The following is a 16,716-nucleotide window of genomic DNA, read 5'->3' on the forward strand; positions in this document are numbered from 1 at the left end:
CTTAGTCCCTAGACGTGTCGCCCAGTGAGTCTGGATACAGTGGTACAAGGGCGCCCGTGTGACGTTACGATTGTTGTGAGGGAACGCCGCTCCCCCTCACCCCCTCGCCCAGCCTGGTAATTGCACGGGGTGGGATGGGGAGGGGATATGGGGCGGGAGGGAATTATTTCTCCACGCGGATTTACGACCTCGCTAGACTTGTGTAAATGCTTCTCTTTGTTCGCGCGAAGAGTTACAGCGAGCGAGTGAGTTATATAACAAGAACATGAATTACATAAACTGCCCAAAGAACGTTAACTACACAAAGAAAGGACATTAACTACAAAAGAGGGCATTTGATACAGCAAAAAGGCATTAATTACAGCAAGAGCACTGAATACAGCATTGAGCATTCACTACAGCAAAGGCACTGAATACAGAATTGAGCATTCACCACAGCAAAAGCACTGAATACAGCATCACCATTAACTACAGCAGAGATAACTAACTAAAGGAGGAAAATTAAATACAGCAAGAGTATTGCTTACAGCGGTAGCGTTAACTACAGAAATACAATCAACTACATGAATATTAACCCGCAGATATTAAACAATGACTTTACCGTAGACTTAAAGGGGAAATCATAAGATCCATGTAAAGCTTTCCAACTACATAAAAGCGAGACATTCTGACTTTAACTCTCTCCAGTGACTGAAAATAGTTCGAGATTTCACGACACCGGTAAAGGCCGTGTCAACAAAGGTTTCTTTATCACACTGGATACAATTTACATTACAAGAGTTTCTGAAGAAAAAAAAAATTTGTTTTCATATCGAAGTTACCAGTTCAGTGATAAGAGTCTTGGTAACGTCAAGCCATGTATGAAATATAAAGAAGGTTGATCAGACGAAGAATAAGTCAAAGTGGGAAGATAAATCTTCAAGTTTTAGAGTATAAGTGGCAGAGCTGCCGTCTACAAAAAGGAATATCATACTGTTAGGTGAGGCACGAGGAGGTTACAGTCTTCTAAAAGCTTTGTAGGGTTACGAACAGACGTCACAGAGGCCCACCCTTGAGTTACCGAAGGTACAAACGGTAATCATGTGGAGCACTGGCTTGATGTGTATTGCATGCTTTACCTCATGGCCAGACAAACGAGCAGCCGATACTTGAGAGTAGAAGACTGTGTCATATCTGAGGGAGACTGATTGATTTGTGCCGGTGTCCCCGGTAAATTCATTGAGCACCCCATGCTCATCCTGTGAGCGGTAGCGCAAAAGGATTACAGGGGGTAAGAGAGGGCGAGAAAATCAGTCCTTCGGCGTACGGCAAATGGGCCTCAAGGTCAGGGGTCGGAGTGGGAAGAAATCAAATTCTAGAATCACTAAACTGAACCAGACTGCGGTCTGCCCCACTAGGGAAGGGCCTTGGCCAAATCTGAGGTTACAGAGGCAGCTGTTGAAGGGGAAAGAAACCGCTGAAGACCAGAAAGAGAGATGGAGACAGAACAAAACCCAGAGGAACACTTCTGTTGACACAAGGTAAAGGTGGATCCTTCAACAGATACGCGGAGAGAGTGGCAAAAAAAAACAGAGCTAGAGTATACGCAACGATCACCAGCATGAAATTTACGATGGAAAAAAATTTGATATAGAAATACATTCCATACTGACAGCTGAGCGTGGGTAGGAAAGCGAGCAATACCAGGTGTATGGCACACAGCCCCGGAGGAACACCACACATCTTGATACAGAAGAGTCGGCCATGGTTCCTGGAAGGCCTGGCCTTGCCGTAACCCGTGTCGCCGCTCTCTGTTCCTAAAGCACGTAACGAACCTCTCAAGAAAACGAACATATTTCCCTGAAATTGAGAATGTTTAACGTGTGTACCCGCCTGACGTTTTCTGGCTTAACGACCACTCACCAGTCGATTGCCATTAAATCCAACAACATACACACGTAAATACAAGACTACAAAGAGCCTTTGTCGAACGTTAAGTTAATAATACAAATGGTATGGCTACTGAGCCTCCTCTAAAATCTCCAGCCTAAAGCCACGACTCTTGGCGTAACCTTTGACCTAATCCATACGCAAGGGTCGTATCGCTCTACTGAAGGAGTATATGGTCTCATCATACGAACTAGTGTCTATATTCAGTAATGGGTTATCATGAGTTCCCTGTGAATGAATTAAGTAAAAACCAGTAAGTAAAATGCTTTCAGAAATTCTGATTGATAGAAAATGGTGAAAATAGCTTTCGCGTCTTGGCTCCTCTACATATCGTAACTAAAAAAAATCTCATACTTTCTGTTTTGAAAGTTTCTTGATAATTTCACTCATTCAAACAAACATCTTACCCCGACATCTTTTGAACCTATATTCGAACACACAATCTTTGAGCCTCTTGTATAACTTACAAATAACAGGTGACGACTGTCACAGGTGTGTTTTTGCTCCGCGTGAGAACATAAACAAGTACGGAACAAATGTTTACACCTGGTCCATGCCAGTGAACAGGGAACGGAGGAATGGTGATGTCCAGACATACAGATGTTCCAGTGAAAACACTATGGGATCTGGCTTAATGACCTGCTGGTTTTGACAGCCAGGTAAAAACCCAGCAACATACAGGACCACAGAATTCACAACCCCTCACCACTTGCTAGCGAAGCCCTTCTTCGACAACAACAGACTCGTACAACTATTTACTGTGGGGTTGTTGGTTTTATTTTATCCTCTGTTTACACTTACAACCATGGCAGTGCATTGTCACATGATACGTCTTGCTCCCCAGAGGAGCGAAGCTATGGAGCGCTTTCCCTTCAATTCATCTCTCTCTCTCTCTCTCTCTCTCTCTCTCTCTCTCTCTCTCTCTCTCTCTCTCTCTCTCTCTCTCTCTCTCTCTCTCCCGCCCTCGCACAATAACCTTCCTCCTCCTGAAAAGTCACGTCTACACACATCTGAAGAGCCGTAATTAATGTCATCGTTTTATTGTATTTTTTTTTCTCTCTCTCATCGTATTTTCTTTTCACCCGGAATGGCTATGATGTAGGGGGAGAGAGGCAGGTTTTCTCCGTGCCACGTCTGTCATGATAAAAAAAATAATGGGGAGGAGGAGGTAAAGAGGGGGGGGGGGTCAACGAGATCACGTGCCGGTCTCAGACGGCAAATCTTTTCATCACGAATATAACAGCAGAACTCCTCACGGATATAATAACCGTGGGCTAGAATTTCTTCTCTCTCTCTCTCTCTCTCTCTCTCTCTCTCTCTCTCTCTCTCTCTCTCTCTCTCTCTCTTGTGGGAGGAGCAGCGGTTATTTCTGAATGATATTAGCAGCAACGCGAGAAATAATACATAGATCTTATAACTAGTGTTGCCTTGTATTAAATCCGCTGTGAAGGCGCTATTTATAGTGCGATTTACGACGCTTTATTGACGAATCATCCACAAAGCCACACTCAGTGATGCGGGTCAGTGATATGAAGCTTGATATATCGTATCGACGTATGGTATAATTATGTAATGACGTTAGATCAAAACCAGACGGCAGATTTCATCACATGCAAGACGACACCGTAATTCTGCTAGTGTGTGTGTGTGTGTGTGTGTGTGTGTGTGTGTTTACACATGCAAGTATATAAATGGTAAGTACAATACATAGGGTTAAGAGACGGGGCAACAAGAGTGTTAAACTCTCTCCTTTTAACACAAACAGTTATCAGATAATAATCACACACACACACACACACACACACACACACACACACACACACACACACACACACACACATTACATCAATACGTGATATGCATTTGGTAATCAACCTTAAAGACGACATCTGGCAGTCCTCCTGATTGGCAAGTGACCGCAGGCGTAAATCAATTGGCGAGGGGAAATGTGATATTCAAATTCGAAATAAGGCAATCAGTTGCCCCTAATATCTGTGTCTAATTGATATTCAAGCAATCTTATTGGATCATATGTTTGGCCACACGTACTCTATACCTCCCATTGTGTTCAACCATCGCCAGCCTTTGTTACCCTCTGGGGGAAGAGAGAGAGGTTTCAGTGCCGAGAGACGTCGTCAATACGATCCCTGAAAATTTTAGGTATTGCGTGTTTTAGGCAATGAACTTAAGGCGCACCGCAAATACTGAACAAGATGTCGTATATAGAGACGTTACGTCGCATCGTAAGTGATCCTACACTTGCGACATTTGAAAATATTCCCAATGCAAGAAAGGCTTTTAAAAACATCTACTGGGACAGCATACTTGTAACCTAAAGCGCATGTGAACTGCACCGCAGTGAAGATATTACCCTGAGTGCATGATTATAAACCTTACGATGACCTGTGTGGAGTCACTAAAGCTGAGTCTACTTAAAGAACGTGAGACACAGTAAAGTGATGCCAAACTTATAATGGGACTCACCCAACACTTCCCTGCTCCTGCGAGAGATACTTGCCCCCCCCACCCAAACACACGTGAGCCTCACCCTATAACAGATGTGCCGATATACAACTGTCCCATTCATTCCACATTCACTTTCCTTTAGGAAGTCTTGAGCGTCGGCAATCCGTGGAATCAGGAAGCACGGAGGAAGCATGAGAGAAAAGAGGATCGTTTTTTTTTTTCCACGAGGGGATCGCTAGGATTTCAGACGCTGGTGGAAGAGGGGAAGGAGGGCGAGCGAGGAGTGAAAGCTGGGCGCAAGTGGAGATGCATGTTGAGGTGTCTGAAAATGTAGAAGATGGGGAGGTGTGAAGCGGTAAGGGACGAAGGACAAGACGGACGAATCGGCAGTGTTATGGTCGGTTAAATGCCTACAACCTGGTGTTCTGTAAGGGGAGACGGAGGGACCGTGAGGCAAAAATATCAGACGGGCAAATTGGTGGAGTTAAAAGTGAGGTCTGGAGTGGGAGTGATGTCAGGCGCGAGGGGGAAGGGGCCTAACTCGGCACAAACTCCCACTGTCTCTCCTGGTGTATCCTGATGAGGCAGAATATGGCTGCCAGGATGTAAAGTCTTAGGACTTTAGGTCTCCGAAGAACTGTGTTGTGGGGAGGGGGAAAGGGAAGACACAAACAAATTAGGTCATCCACGACAGACATACGACAGAGGCGAGTGGTTACGTCAAATGGATGACAACCCAGTCGACTGAGGTCTCCCGTTTGTGCATTTCTGACGGAAATTTTTCTGTAACATACCTTTCAACAAAATCGTAAACACTTATTACCAATGGCACAATAGTATCACAGTATAAGATCAACGTTTCGATCCTATACATTCGGTTATCATCATTGATCATATTTGCTTACGGTACATCAACATGCCCTGAACATATGCCAGATATGAATAAAATATATCTGCATATTCCTCTATCAAAACAAACCACGTCAGAAGAATCCTCTTCTCTTCTCATCCTGGCCAATAACGACCCGTGACCACCTACACCAACCCACCAACCTGGGAAATATAAGGCCCATCAACCACCCCCCCACCCTCACACCATACCACACCACTCTTTACCGTGGGATTCACGCCTCTCTCCGGGAAGAAAACGAATTCCTCTTGGTTCACACACTTGAGTCGACCCTTTAGAAAAGTCTCTCTCTCTGACGCCCGGAAAACTGATCAAGTTAATTGGATTCATTTGCGTCGCCTCTCCACTTACTGCAAGTCAACAGAGCAAAGGCTGGCCTCCAATTTTGCTATTTATTCTTTACTGCGTTTTTTTTGTTTTGTTTTGTTTTGTTATGGTAGCTATTATTCTGTCTCTCTGGTAAGTGGTGGGTGGTAGGTTCTCTAGAGACCAGGGTACCAAGGAGGGTTAATGACAGCTACGCAGTCAGACAGAACTTCAGCGGCTGTCAAGCGTCACTCCTGTGGCCTGGGTACCTGTCTTTTTCTTTTCCTTCTCTGTCCCGCCCACACGGAGGCCGGCTGGCTTTCAGTACACAAAGGTGCAATTTCTCTCCCCACGTAACATACGTGATTATACGTAACTCACGATGCGGTGATCGCTATGGAGCTGGCACCTATCCTGTCTCGTCGTTAAGCACTCGTACGTTAATACACTCTCTCTCTCTCTCTCTCTCTCTCTCTCTCTCTCTCTCTCTCTCTCTCTCTCTCTCTCTCTCTCTCTCTCTCTCTCTCTCTCACACACACACACACACACACAGTGTCTTTATTTGTAGTGACATATATCCGCTTAGGGAGTCAGACCATAGACAAAGCCTCCTTACTGTGACTACCAGCGTCTGGGAAGAGAAACGTGCAGGAAACCTTCCTGTCTGGTGAAAGAGAAACAAAATTCTGTTTCTTCTGTCTCACTAAGTAGGATATATTCCTCCAATACCTCGCAAATGAACAGAGGTTTTCGTGTCCAAAAAAAAAAAAAACAAATTCTACCTTCAGGCCCAAACACGTGGGTGTCGTCCTAACGGCAGTGCGCACGTGAGTGTCGTCTTAACGGGAGTACACGCACGTGGGTGTCGTCCTCACGGGAGTGAGCACGTGAGTGTCGTCCTCGCGGGAGTACACGCACGTGAGTGTCGTCCTCACGGGAGTGAGCACGTGAGTGTCGTCCTTGCGGGAGTACACGCACGTGAGTGTCGTCCTCACGGGAGTACACGCACGTGAGTCACAGTGGAATTTAAGTCAATGGGCTGTTGAGGTGTGAGGGACACCAGACATGAGAATACAGTCCTCAATCCGTCACGTGAAGCGACCATGTCATCCTCCACTGACTCCAGAGTGTCACCACAGTTTCCAGACAAGGTCTGTTCAGCTCTTGTGGTGAAGAAATAGAGAAAACTGTTATAGTAATAACACATTCATGTTTCTACCTTATCTCTAAGTTATGAAAACTGTTACGTATTATATTTTCTCACCTGTTATAATTCCATTTGCTAATTCCCAGGAGTGGTGTATTCTGTAAACAAATGATACGAGAACCCAGTTAGAAACTATACACATATAAATCATATAAATTATTGAAGTATATAATACATAGGATATACATGTTTTGAAAGCATTCCTTACAATACTAGCTTAATTGCAAAATGAATAATAAATAACATTACATACAGTGGGAACTAATCCTAAACATCATTTGCATAATAATGATAATAATGGTTACTATGATGATAATCACACCATAAAATAACAATGAGGCAAAATAATCACACCCTAAAATAAGAGGCAAAATAATCACACCATAAAATAACAGTGGGACAAAATAAGCGCAGAAGGGCTACCCCAAAAACTAAATTACTTATCATATACTACTACCGGTAGTAACACTATTACTGTTACTACTACTTATGATAATGATGAATAATAACAACACTAATGATAAACACAGATGCTAATATGATTAGTCTTGAAATAACTTTACTTGTTATTACATTAATATCATTTACTCCAGCAACTATTATGACTAGGAGAGTAAGTGCAGCACAGCATATTCACGTGTATATTGCTGAAATCTTCCTCCGGTGTCTTTCCAGGAAATGCCTCCTTACTGAGCACCTTTCCCTCTCTGAATAAACAATACTGTTGAAAGTTCTGTAATACTGTTGATGTCTTCTCTGATAGACGTTGCTATACTTGAGGAGGAGGAGGAGGAGGGAAGAGGGAGAGAGCCAGACAGAGACAGAGAGAGAGAAGAGAAATTAACATGTCTTTACAGAACCTCTGAGTGGCTGAAACACACCTCCAGAAAGTTATACAGGATTTGAACTGTCAGGAGGAAAAGGAGCGGACGTCTGGAAGATCCAAAGGGGGGGGGGGGGGGACGAGTAGTGTTGTCTGCCGTGGTGACACGTGACTTCCAGGGTTAGAGGTGACTAAACCCAAACTCCAAAGGGCATCACGTGTGGACACCACTGGGCAAGGATGCTACCATGACCCACCACACGACAGAAGCACAGGGGACAACCGTGAGAGTATGTGCAACCCACATCCAAGGGCACCACTGACAGGACACAGGCCAGGAGTAATAGCAGCAGCAGCAGCAGCCAGAGGTAAAAGCAACAGCAGCAGAGCCAGAGTGACACAACACACGGGTAACGGCCAAACAACCAGCGAAGAGGCTGGCTCAGGAGGGCAAGGCAAGAGGTCGTGTCCCCAGGCCTGGCGTAGCAGCGTGTGAGGGCGCGCACACCTCTCCGCACACACACAAACACACACACACACACACACACACTCTCTCTCTCTCACACACACACGCCCGCCCCGTCCCGCGCCACTCACAGACAGTCAGCTGGGACCGCGCGTGCTGCTCCCTCCCCTCCCGCGCCTCCGAGGGGAACCAACTTTTCGCTCCTCCACATCGTCTGAGGGGAGACTAACTGGCGGTCGGCCGGTGGCATGACCCTGTGTGTGGTGCCCCATACACGAGCGTCCACCCCGTGGTAGAGAACAGTGTGGTGGAGCCTGGGTGAGGCTGTGGAAGGGAAGGATGAAGTAGCCATAGACCCACGGTGAGGGGTGGTGCTGGACCCTAAGCTTACCCTAGTGCGTCCACAGACCCCATTATGGATGGTGCCACAGAGACCAGGGGGACTTAGTGGGATCGTCCCCATTATTCCCGAGTGATGACTGTCTCAATCACCGCCATCCGCAGCAGCCAGGAAGAGTTCCTCCCCCCAGGTGTGTTTAGCTTCCAGTCGGGGTCTCAGCGAAGGGACTGGATAAGGAACTCTCGCTGAGGAGGGCTTCGACAACAGGTGCGTCCGAGGCGTTGACACGAGGAGTGTATGAGGAACAGTGGGGGAAAGGGGTGGTGTTCCCCGTGCTCATCGCTCTCGCGTCCACCCCCCTGACGACTCAGAGGACCGCCCGAGACACTTCTGAAGGGTTACTTTCCAGTGCTCAAAAAAAAAAAAAAAAACCCGCGCGTGCGAAAGTGCTGTGTGCGTGTGAGGCGTCGCAAGGAGGCGGCACTGCCCAGCACCTGAACCCTCGTGGTGAGTGTGAGAGGGACCGTATGTGGGGAGGCGTCGTGCCATAGTGAGGAGCGACGTGCCCGCCTCTCGCTCCGCCTCACGAACATACAACCAGTTTGTGATGGTGAGTGGTGGTGGTGCTGCCACCAACATGTGCCTCCCACTGCTGACGTTCACGCTCCTCCTGCCACCTGCTGACCTCAGAATCGTCCCTATAGGTAAATACCTTCATTAATGTCACTTGATAAAGCAAGACTAATGAAAGAGTCGCACAGTTAGGAGACTCTTACGGACGTTACACCTTCAGGGTGTGTAATTTCCGAAGAGGTTATTTTTATCCTGCCAAACTCGAGGGGGAGGGTGGACTCCTCGACCGGTTATGCAACAATCACAGCAGCAGCGCGGCCGCTGCCCTCCCCCAACTCACTTACCATTCCCTCCCGTAAGTAACACACTTCACGTAACCGACCACCGAGCAATTCACGAGGCGCCCCTTTCCCTTTACATGATGTAGGCATATTTCAGAAGTTACTTCAACGACCTTTACGTCCTGACAAGACCATTAAATCCAGCAAACACACACACACACACACACACACACACACACACACACACACACACACACACACACACACACAACCTATCCTTACAGGCGAGGGAGGTTGGGATAGCTCTGTCCTCGCCGTCACGACGTGTTGTGTTGGGTCAGGGTGGGTGCCACCGCAAGCAGGGAATCATTACCCAAGTCATCATGTGACGCAGGGCCCGGCTCCCGGCTGCATCATCCACCGGGAAATCCAAACAAGCATCGCCTCGGAAGAACCTGGTCTCGGTCGTGTCTGTAGGAGGCCGATAGGAAAGAGATATGGGGGTGACCTTGAGGATACCACGATGGACACCAGGGTCTTTAACCATGCACGGGGACAGGCCTCACGCAGGACACAATGACTCTGCTTATTTACGAGTGGGTCTTCCTCACCGAAATCACAGAAGCTTGTGGGATAACACGGTGGTCACGATAAAACTCTCTCTCTCTTCTCTCTCTCTCTCTCTCTCTCTCTCTCTCTCTCTCTCTCTCTCTCTCTCTCTCTCTCTCTCTCTCTGTATATATATATATATATATATATATATATATATATATATATATATATATATATATATATATATATATATATATATATAGGAACTACCTACATTGTGTGTGTGTGTGTGTGTGTGTGTGTGTGTGTGTGTGTGTGTGTGTGTGTGTGTGTGCTAAGAACATGACGATAACACTAGTCCATGTCAGTTTCATGAAGGGTTGATCACACATCAAATAATTTTCTTTACTCTGAAGTTTTACAATCCACAACAGGTCTCACGCAGGAAATCCTCAACATCGGGTGCAAGCAATTCACAAAGTTTCTAACCCCAACACAATCACAACAGACTTGTACAATCATGCACAAGTCTGTTGCGTTTGTGTTGGGATCTGAAACCCTGTGAAATGCTTACACCCGATGAGGCGGGTTTCCTCCGTGAAACATGTTGCGTGTATTTTAAAGCTTCTATGAAGATAATTCATATGACCTCCTACTGAAGTGCGATTATCCCTTCATATATATATATATATATATATATATATATATATATATATCATGCCTCCTCGTTCATGACGTAGGATCATGAACAGAGGGCTGGTCGAAGCGATGACTGGCTTACTGAGGGAATTAATATGCAAGCGGAGGCACTAACTGGTCGAACGTGAGACGACATAAGACGCGCTCATCGGTCGAATGTGATAACACGTGTTTGGGCGAGGCGCCCAATACGTTGTACGTGAGGGTTTATACACGACCAGGCGATAACCACTGGAAGCCACGGGAACGGTGAGTGTCCATATAGCACATGACGTCACACGGTTTATCTGCTCTGTACTTGCTAGTTCTTGCGCACCGACTGAACCCACGGGAGGTGGTGTTTGTGGGTGGACGATTACCGGGTGTGATGGATGCGCCGACCTTTGACTTACGCCTTATACCGGGTATGATGGATGCCCTAGCCTTTGACCTGAGCCTTATACCGGGTATGATGGATGCCCTAGCCTTTGACCTGAGCCTTATACCGGGTATGATGGATGCCCTAGCCTTTGACCTGAGCCTTATACCGGGCATGATAGATGCCCGGGCCTTTTACCTGAGAGGTAAGGATGAGGCCTGGGGCCTCGTACCGATGTGCTCAAGTGCAGCACCATCATGTTCGAGGGCGCCACCTCCGTGCTCAGACGCCGCATACCGCCGTGCATGAGCGCCGTATACCGCCGTGCACCCGCACGTAATTCAGACTTCCAGCGGATGATGGTGGGGCAGGTTCCCTAGCCGTACCTCTAATTCAGCCAGGATTAAATATTAATCCTTAATATGGCTCGTACGTCCCAAAGAAAAGCAGGTTAATTAAGCCTTCAGCCTGTGTGGTTTTCACTGACCAGATTATAAAAGACCCAAGTCTCTCTCCTCACTAAAGTATATTACATGAATTGGTTGGGGGTATCGTACAAAAAATATCTCTACTTCATATATATATATATATATATATATATATATATATATATATATATATATATATATATATATATTGGTGAGGAATATTTTATTTTATTCGTTCATCTCTTTTCAGGTCTCCAAACTCTGTATTTTTGTATAATCTCGAGATTGTAAAAGGAGAATATGAGATCAAAGCCATAAAAGACATCCACTTTTCATGATGGTATAATTTATAACATATTTCTGTCCGTCTTCTCATTTACCAGCTCTACGAATATGAATTTTATGAGTGGTGAAATATTTACGGATTCATTCAAAAAGGAAAAAAAAAAATGAAATCACCCAGAATGAACTATTTCCAGATACATATCACTTATATGATTTCGAATATCGAATCCATTTTCTTACATAGAGGAGAACGAATATTACCCGTCTCCTACACGCTCGCAGACGGCCAAGACTGGAAATCCTTCGTTTCTGTAACATCACTTTCTAAGAGGAAGATCAGTTGAACGACAAGTTAGAAACATCACAGAGTCTAGCATGATTAAACACACACAACTTGGATAATAATCTCATCGTTAGTCTAAGCATGTGTATATCATAAACATGGGCAAGTTTATGAACTAATCTATCACCTGACTCTTGCTTCTGATCACCCGATCCTTGCCACAGACTCATAAGAATATATATGTATATATATATATATATATATATATATATATATATATATATATATATATATATATATATATATATATATATATATATATATATATATATTATACATTCTTTAGTCTGTTTCCTTGCGCTACCTCGCCAACGCGGGAGAAAGCGACTAAGTATGATAAAATAAATAAATAAATAAATATATATATGTATATATATATATATATATATATATATATATATATATATATATATATATATATATATATATATATATATATATATATCCAAATGCATCATCCTTTACGGAAAATCATTCTACTAAATACGAATACATTGTAATGTGTTTTCTCTCCATATCAAGTGATCTCCTGGAATGAGAGTCTTTAGCGTCCAAGCATTATCCGGTCCGTCCGATACCGAACACTATAGTCCAAATTACCTTTCGGGTTTAGTGTCCACAAATACGTTCGTATTCATGTTGGAGACTAATTGCGTGAATCTGCAATGTATCCGGAATCGGTTTACGAATCTGGTGTGTCAGCAAAATCCAATCAGGATCAGATATAAACGAAGACTGACAGAATACAGAGTCGATTACCGTCTCGATAATATGTTGAAGGGTGGGTGTGCGGTGAGTGGTTGGTGGTGGCCTGTGGATGTGTCTGTTGAAGAGTGCGTTGGTCGGTGGAGTCTGGTGGATGTGTATAGTGACGGGTGCGTGGCTCGTAATGTCTGCATATGGAATAACCAATAAAATCGCTACGGCAGAATTCACAAGTTTGAGAAGGGGACGAGGCAGAAGGTCGGCATCAATATTTTTTCTACCCTTCCCATGCCAGACACATAATACAATACTGAAGGCGGGACAGATTCTACGATAAGGGAAGAGGTGTTGTGGGGTTGGGGTGGAGCAGCGAGAAAGTCAGCCTGGGATACAGTGAGGTAACCCAGGGGCGGGAGGAGGGGCTGAATACAGCGATACAGCCTGAGATAAGACGGACAGAATCATAACAGTCTGCTTAGGCCATCTGTACAGACTGGAGACTCGAGGGCGACGGTGTTAGATGGCTGAAGAATGAGTGGGATCGCCCTAGGGATGGCTGAGGACACCCTGGGAACTTGTGGGACACGGTGTGAGATAGTGGGACGGTGTGAGATGAGGAAAGAATCAGTCCCACACGCAGAGGGATACTCCGGGATAGAGCGGGTTGCTCTGGGATGCGGGGCTAATGCCTAAAATGGGATGGATTTCTTAGGATGGGACAGTGACCTCTCATGGGATTACGGGGATATAAATAGACCAAGACGGTCAAGGATAAGCAAAAATAGATAACTGAGGTAGAGCGGAACAGCCCCGGGAAAGGCAGGAGTAAAACCAGTCAGATTACCAACATGCGCATCAATTTAGAACAAAAAAAGAAGGTAATTAATCTATCATCTATTTCTGGCGGAATTTGACGCTGAGCGTTCTAAAAAAAAAAAAAAAAAGGCCTTTTACTCATTTAAAATTCAATCAAAACACATTACAGAGCAAATTATATTTCAACAACAAAATCAATTTGAAATTCAAATAATATTGAATAATTATAATTTCTGCAAGCCATCCATAATGCACTACATAAAAGCTATCTCTACCACTTTCTCTTTCTCTTTCTGTGTATCTGTGTGTATATATATATATGCCAAGCTATCTGTTTATCTACACACACACACACACACACACACACACACACACACACACACACACACACACACAGATATATAGATAGATAGACAATCACCTATTTCTTTTATCTCTTTTATTTCTTGCTATTCTTTTCACTACGTACTGCCCTCCGCAGCCGCCTCTCCTCCTCCCACTCACGCCTCACTCCACACCCTAGACAACAAATCCAGGACATAAACACACATGCTTGCTGCGTGATGAGCTACTCTTACCACATCAGGTTACATTGATGGCGAGTAAACTGGGGTTTTACGAGGGGATTTTGTTGGACACATTACCCTGGCGACTTGGAGGAGCAAGCGTCTGTGTTCGCCTGTCTGTGAACATGTTTGTCTGGGTGTTCTTACCTCTCTACTTAGATGGGCGTGTTTGTATGGATGGATTTATCCATGAACATAGGCGTATGTGTGTATATAGGTATGTACTTATGTCTGTCTATGGCTGTCTGCGTTTAACTTACTGCGGTGTCCTTCTGTCTGTCTGTCTGTCTGTTGTCATATCTTCTGGGAGTGATTCCGTCCACGCGAATGTCCTCGTTCTCATCAGCTATTCTGTCCTCCGTCCGGCCTACGGCAATATTTCTGTCCAATAACCTGTCCGCCCGCCCGTCAGTCATTACGTCTGTCTGTTTCTCTGTATGTCTTTCTAAGCCCCTTCACCCGTCCGTATCTCTAACGTCCATAAATCTCTCTCTCTCTCTCTCTCTCTCTCTCTCTCTCTCTCTCTCTCTCTCTCTCTCTCTCTCTCTCTCTCTCTCTCTCTCTCTCTCCAGACTAACAACAACCAAACTAAGAAGACGAGTTACGGGGGAGAGGGGGGGGGGGGTTGACATGTTGGCTTGACGGTGTTTGACAAAGCGATGCATTAAGGGGCTGAAGAGGGGCGGCTGACGCCTCCAACATCGAGGACTGCGCCGTCAGGTTTGGCGTGTGTGTCGAGGGAGGTACTGCCGACAACGCTGGATTTTCACTGGTTCAAATCCTAAGAATGTTGGAGCTTTACTGAGGTACTGCACTCGAAGCTGACCTTGACCCCATGGTTCCGGGGGGAGAAGCCGACCTTGATCTCATGGTTCCGGGGGGAGAAGCCGACCTTGACCCCATGGTTCCGGGAGAAGCCGACCTTGACCACATGGTTCCGGGGAGAGAAGCCGGCCTCATGGTTCCGGCAGACTTAAGGACATCGTCATGAAAGAATCGCCCAGACGTAGCTGATCGTGGTCCAGTTTTCTTGTAGCGGCTACACAATACAGACGGTACAGTCACTGACTAGAGGCAGCTACACGGTACAGACGGTACAGTAACCGCCTGGAAGTAGCTAACAAGGTACAGCATCTATAAAGGTCACGCTGAAGTACCCCGCATATAAGCGTCCTACATTCGTCTGCGGCAAACAACTATATATATATATATATATACATATTTGGGTCTGATTTGCCTGTATTAAGCTCCGCTCACTACGCGCCCCATTCAGCGGTCAGTCAGTACTGAGCATCAACACATAATACCACTTGCAGCCAGACGTTTCATTCATAAGCACTCAATAAGGGTCCTCCCAAGGATCCAACACACTCCCAAGGAAATCCTTGTAGTGTAACCTGGATATTTCCTCAGAACCTCCGCAAATACTTGGCAGCAACTTGGGGGTTCATCGTTAAGCACCGGTGCGAATGGTTTAACAACAACAGCATCTCCCGTGCAAGCACTCCACAGACAGAGCAAGTCCGCTGGCAGGCCAAGAATAGTCAATTTGCACGTCAAATACTCGACGAAGATTGAGAATATGCTGATCATCATTCTTCTAGGTATGCATCGCCAAAAGAGTTCGAGAATACTCAACTTCCGTGAATCATTCCGAGAAACGTATTCTTTAAATATCCCCGTCTGTAAATACCTATGCAAAACGTGTATATTTCTCAGAACTGTTCCACATGCGTCCCAACAACGATCTTAATCTTCGAGGGATCTCTTAAACGCCTCATAAACACTTCCGATACACTCACCACCACAGACATCAGTGAGGGGTCGAAGACCTCGCAGGCCGTCACAAACATCAGTGAGGGTCGAAGACCTCGCAGGCAGTCACAAACATCAGTGAGGGTCGAAGACCTCGCAGGCAGTCACAAACATCAGTGAGGGTCGAAGACCTCGCAGGCGGTCACCATGAAGGTTACGATCCATGGGTATGGCGGGCTGGCCTTTGACCCGACCCTCAGGAGTCAGGCCTTTGAAGGTCGGGACATCCCCCACAAGGGTCGCACCTTCGCCATAAAGGGCCGTTTAAATGACATGATGTCCCTGCGTCGGGCCTCGTCCTGTGGCAAATGACTGTACCGAGGCCAAGACGGAAGGTTTATATTCTTTTCTTAGTTTCAGAACCTTTATTGTGCACATATAAACAAAGTATTTCCGTGATGCTATGGGTGAAGGGCACGTACCTGGGCGTAGGTCGAGAAAAGTATGAAAGCGGACATTGGAGGGAAGGAAGGCACTCAAAGGCGGGCCAGTGAGCCAAGGTGCTCACAGGCAAGAGGAGTCAGGGCGCTCACGGGTGGGATGTGTGAGTTAGGCTGCTCACAGGCGGGCTAGTGTGAGCTTACATGACTGTGAGAGAGTCGGGGGTGCTCACAGCAGCGTTAGAGAGAGGTGACGAGTGCCGCTCAAAGTAACGTTAGAGGATTGAATAGACAAAAAAAAAAAAACCACACTCACTGTAGTGTTAGAGAGAGAGAGAGAGAGAGAGAGAGAGAGAGAGAGAGAGAGAGAGAGAGAGAGAGAGAGAGAGAGAGAGAGAGAGTGTACTTTGATTTTTCTCCGAAAAACAATCGAAAGTTTGTTGAAGGTAAAGATATAAAAGATTTCGT

At 45.6% G+C, this 16,716-nt stretch overlaps 1 protein-coding gene across 1 annotated transcript in view; it reads left to right on the forward strand.

Annotated features, from left to right (window-relative positions):
- The first annotated feature begins 8,228 nt into the window (after window positions 1–8,228).
- The window catches only part of LOC139746696 (PDF receptor-like), a 199,899-nt gene continuing 191,411 nt past the window's right edge, over window positions 8,229–16,716 (forward strand). Inside the window, exon 1 of the mRNA XM_071658144.1 lies at window positions 8,229–9,151. The gene's annotated coding sequence lies outside the window, so the exon portion shown is untranslated. The remainder of the gene's footprint in view (window positions 9,152–16,716) is intronic.

The sequence above is a fragment of the Panulirus ornatus genome, chromosome 66 (assembly GCF_036320965.1).
Source record: "Panulirus ornatus isolate Po-2019 chromosome 66, ASM3632096v1, whole genome shotgun sequence".
Taxonomy (NCBI): Eukaryota; Metazoa; Arthropoda; class Malacostraca; order Decapoda; family Palinuridae; genus Panulirus; species Panulirus ornatus.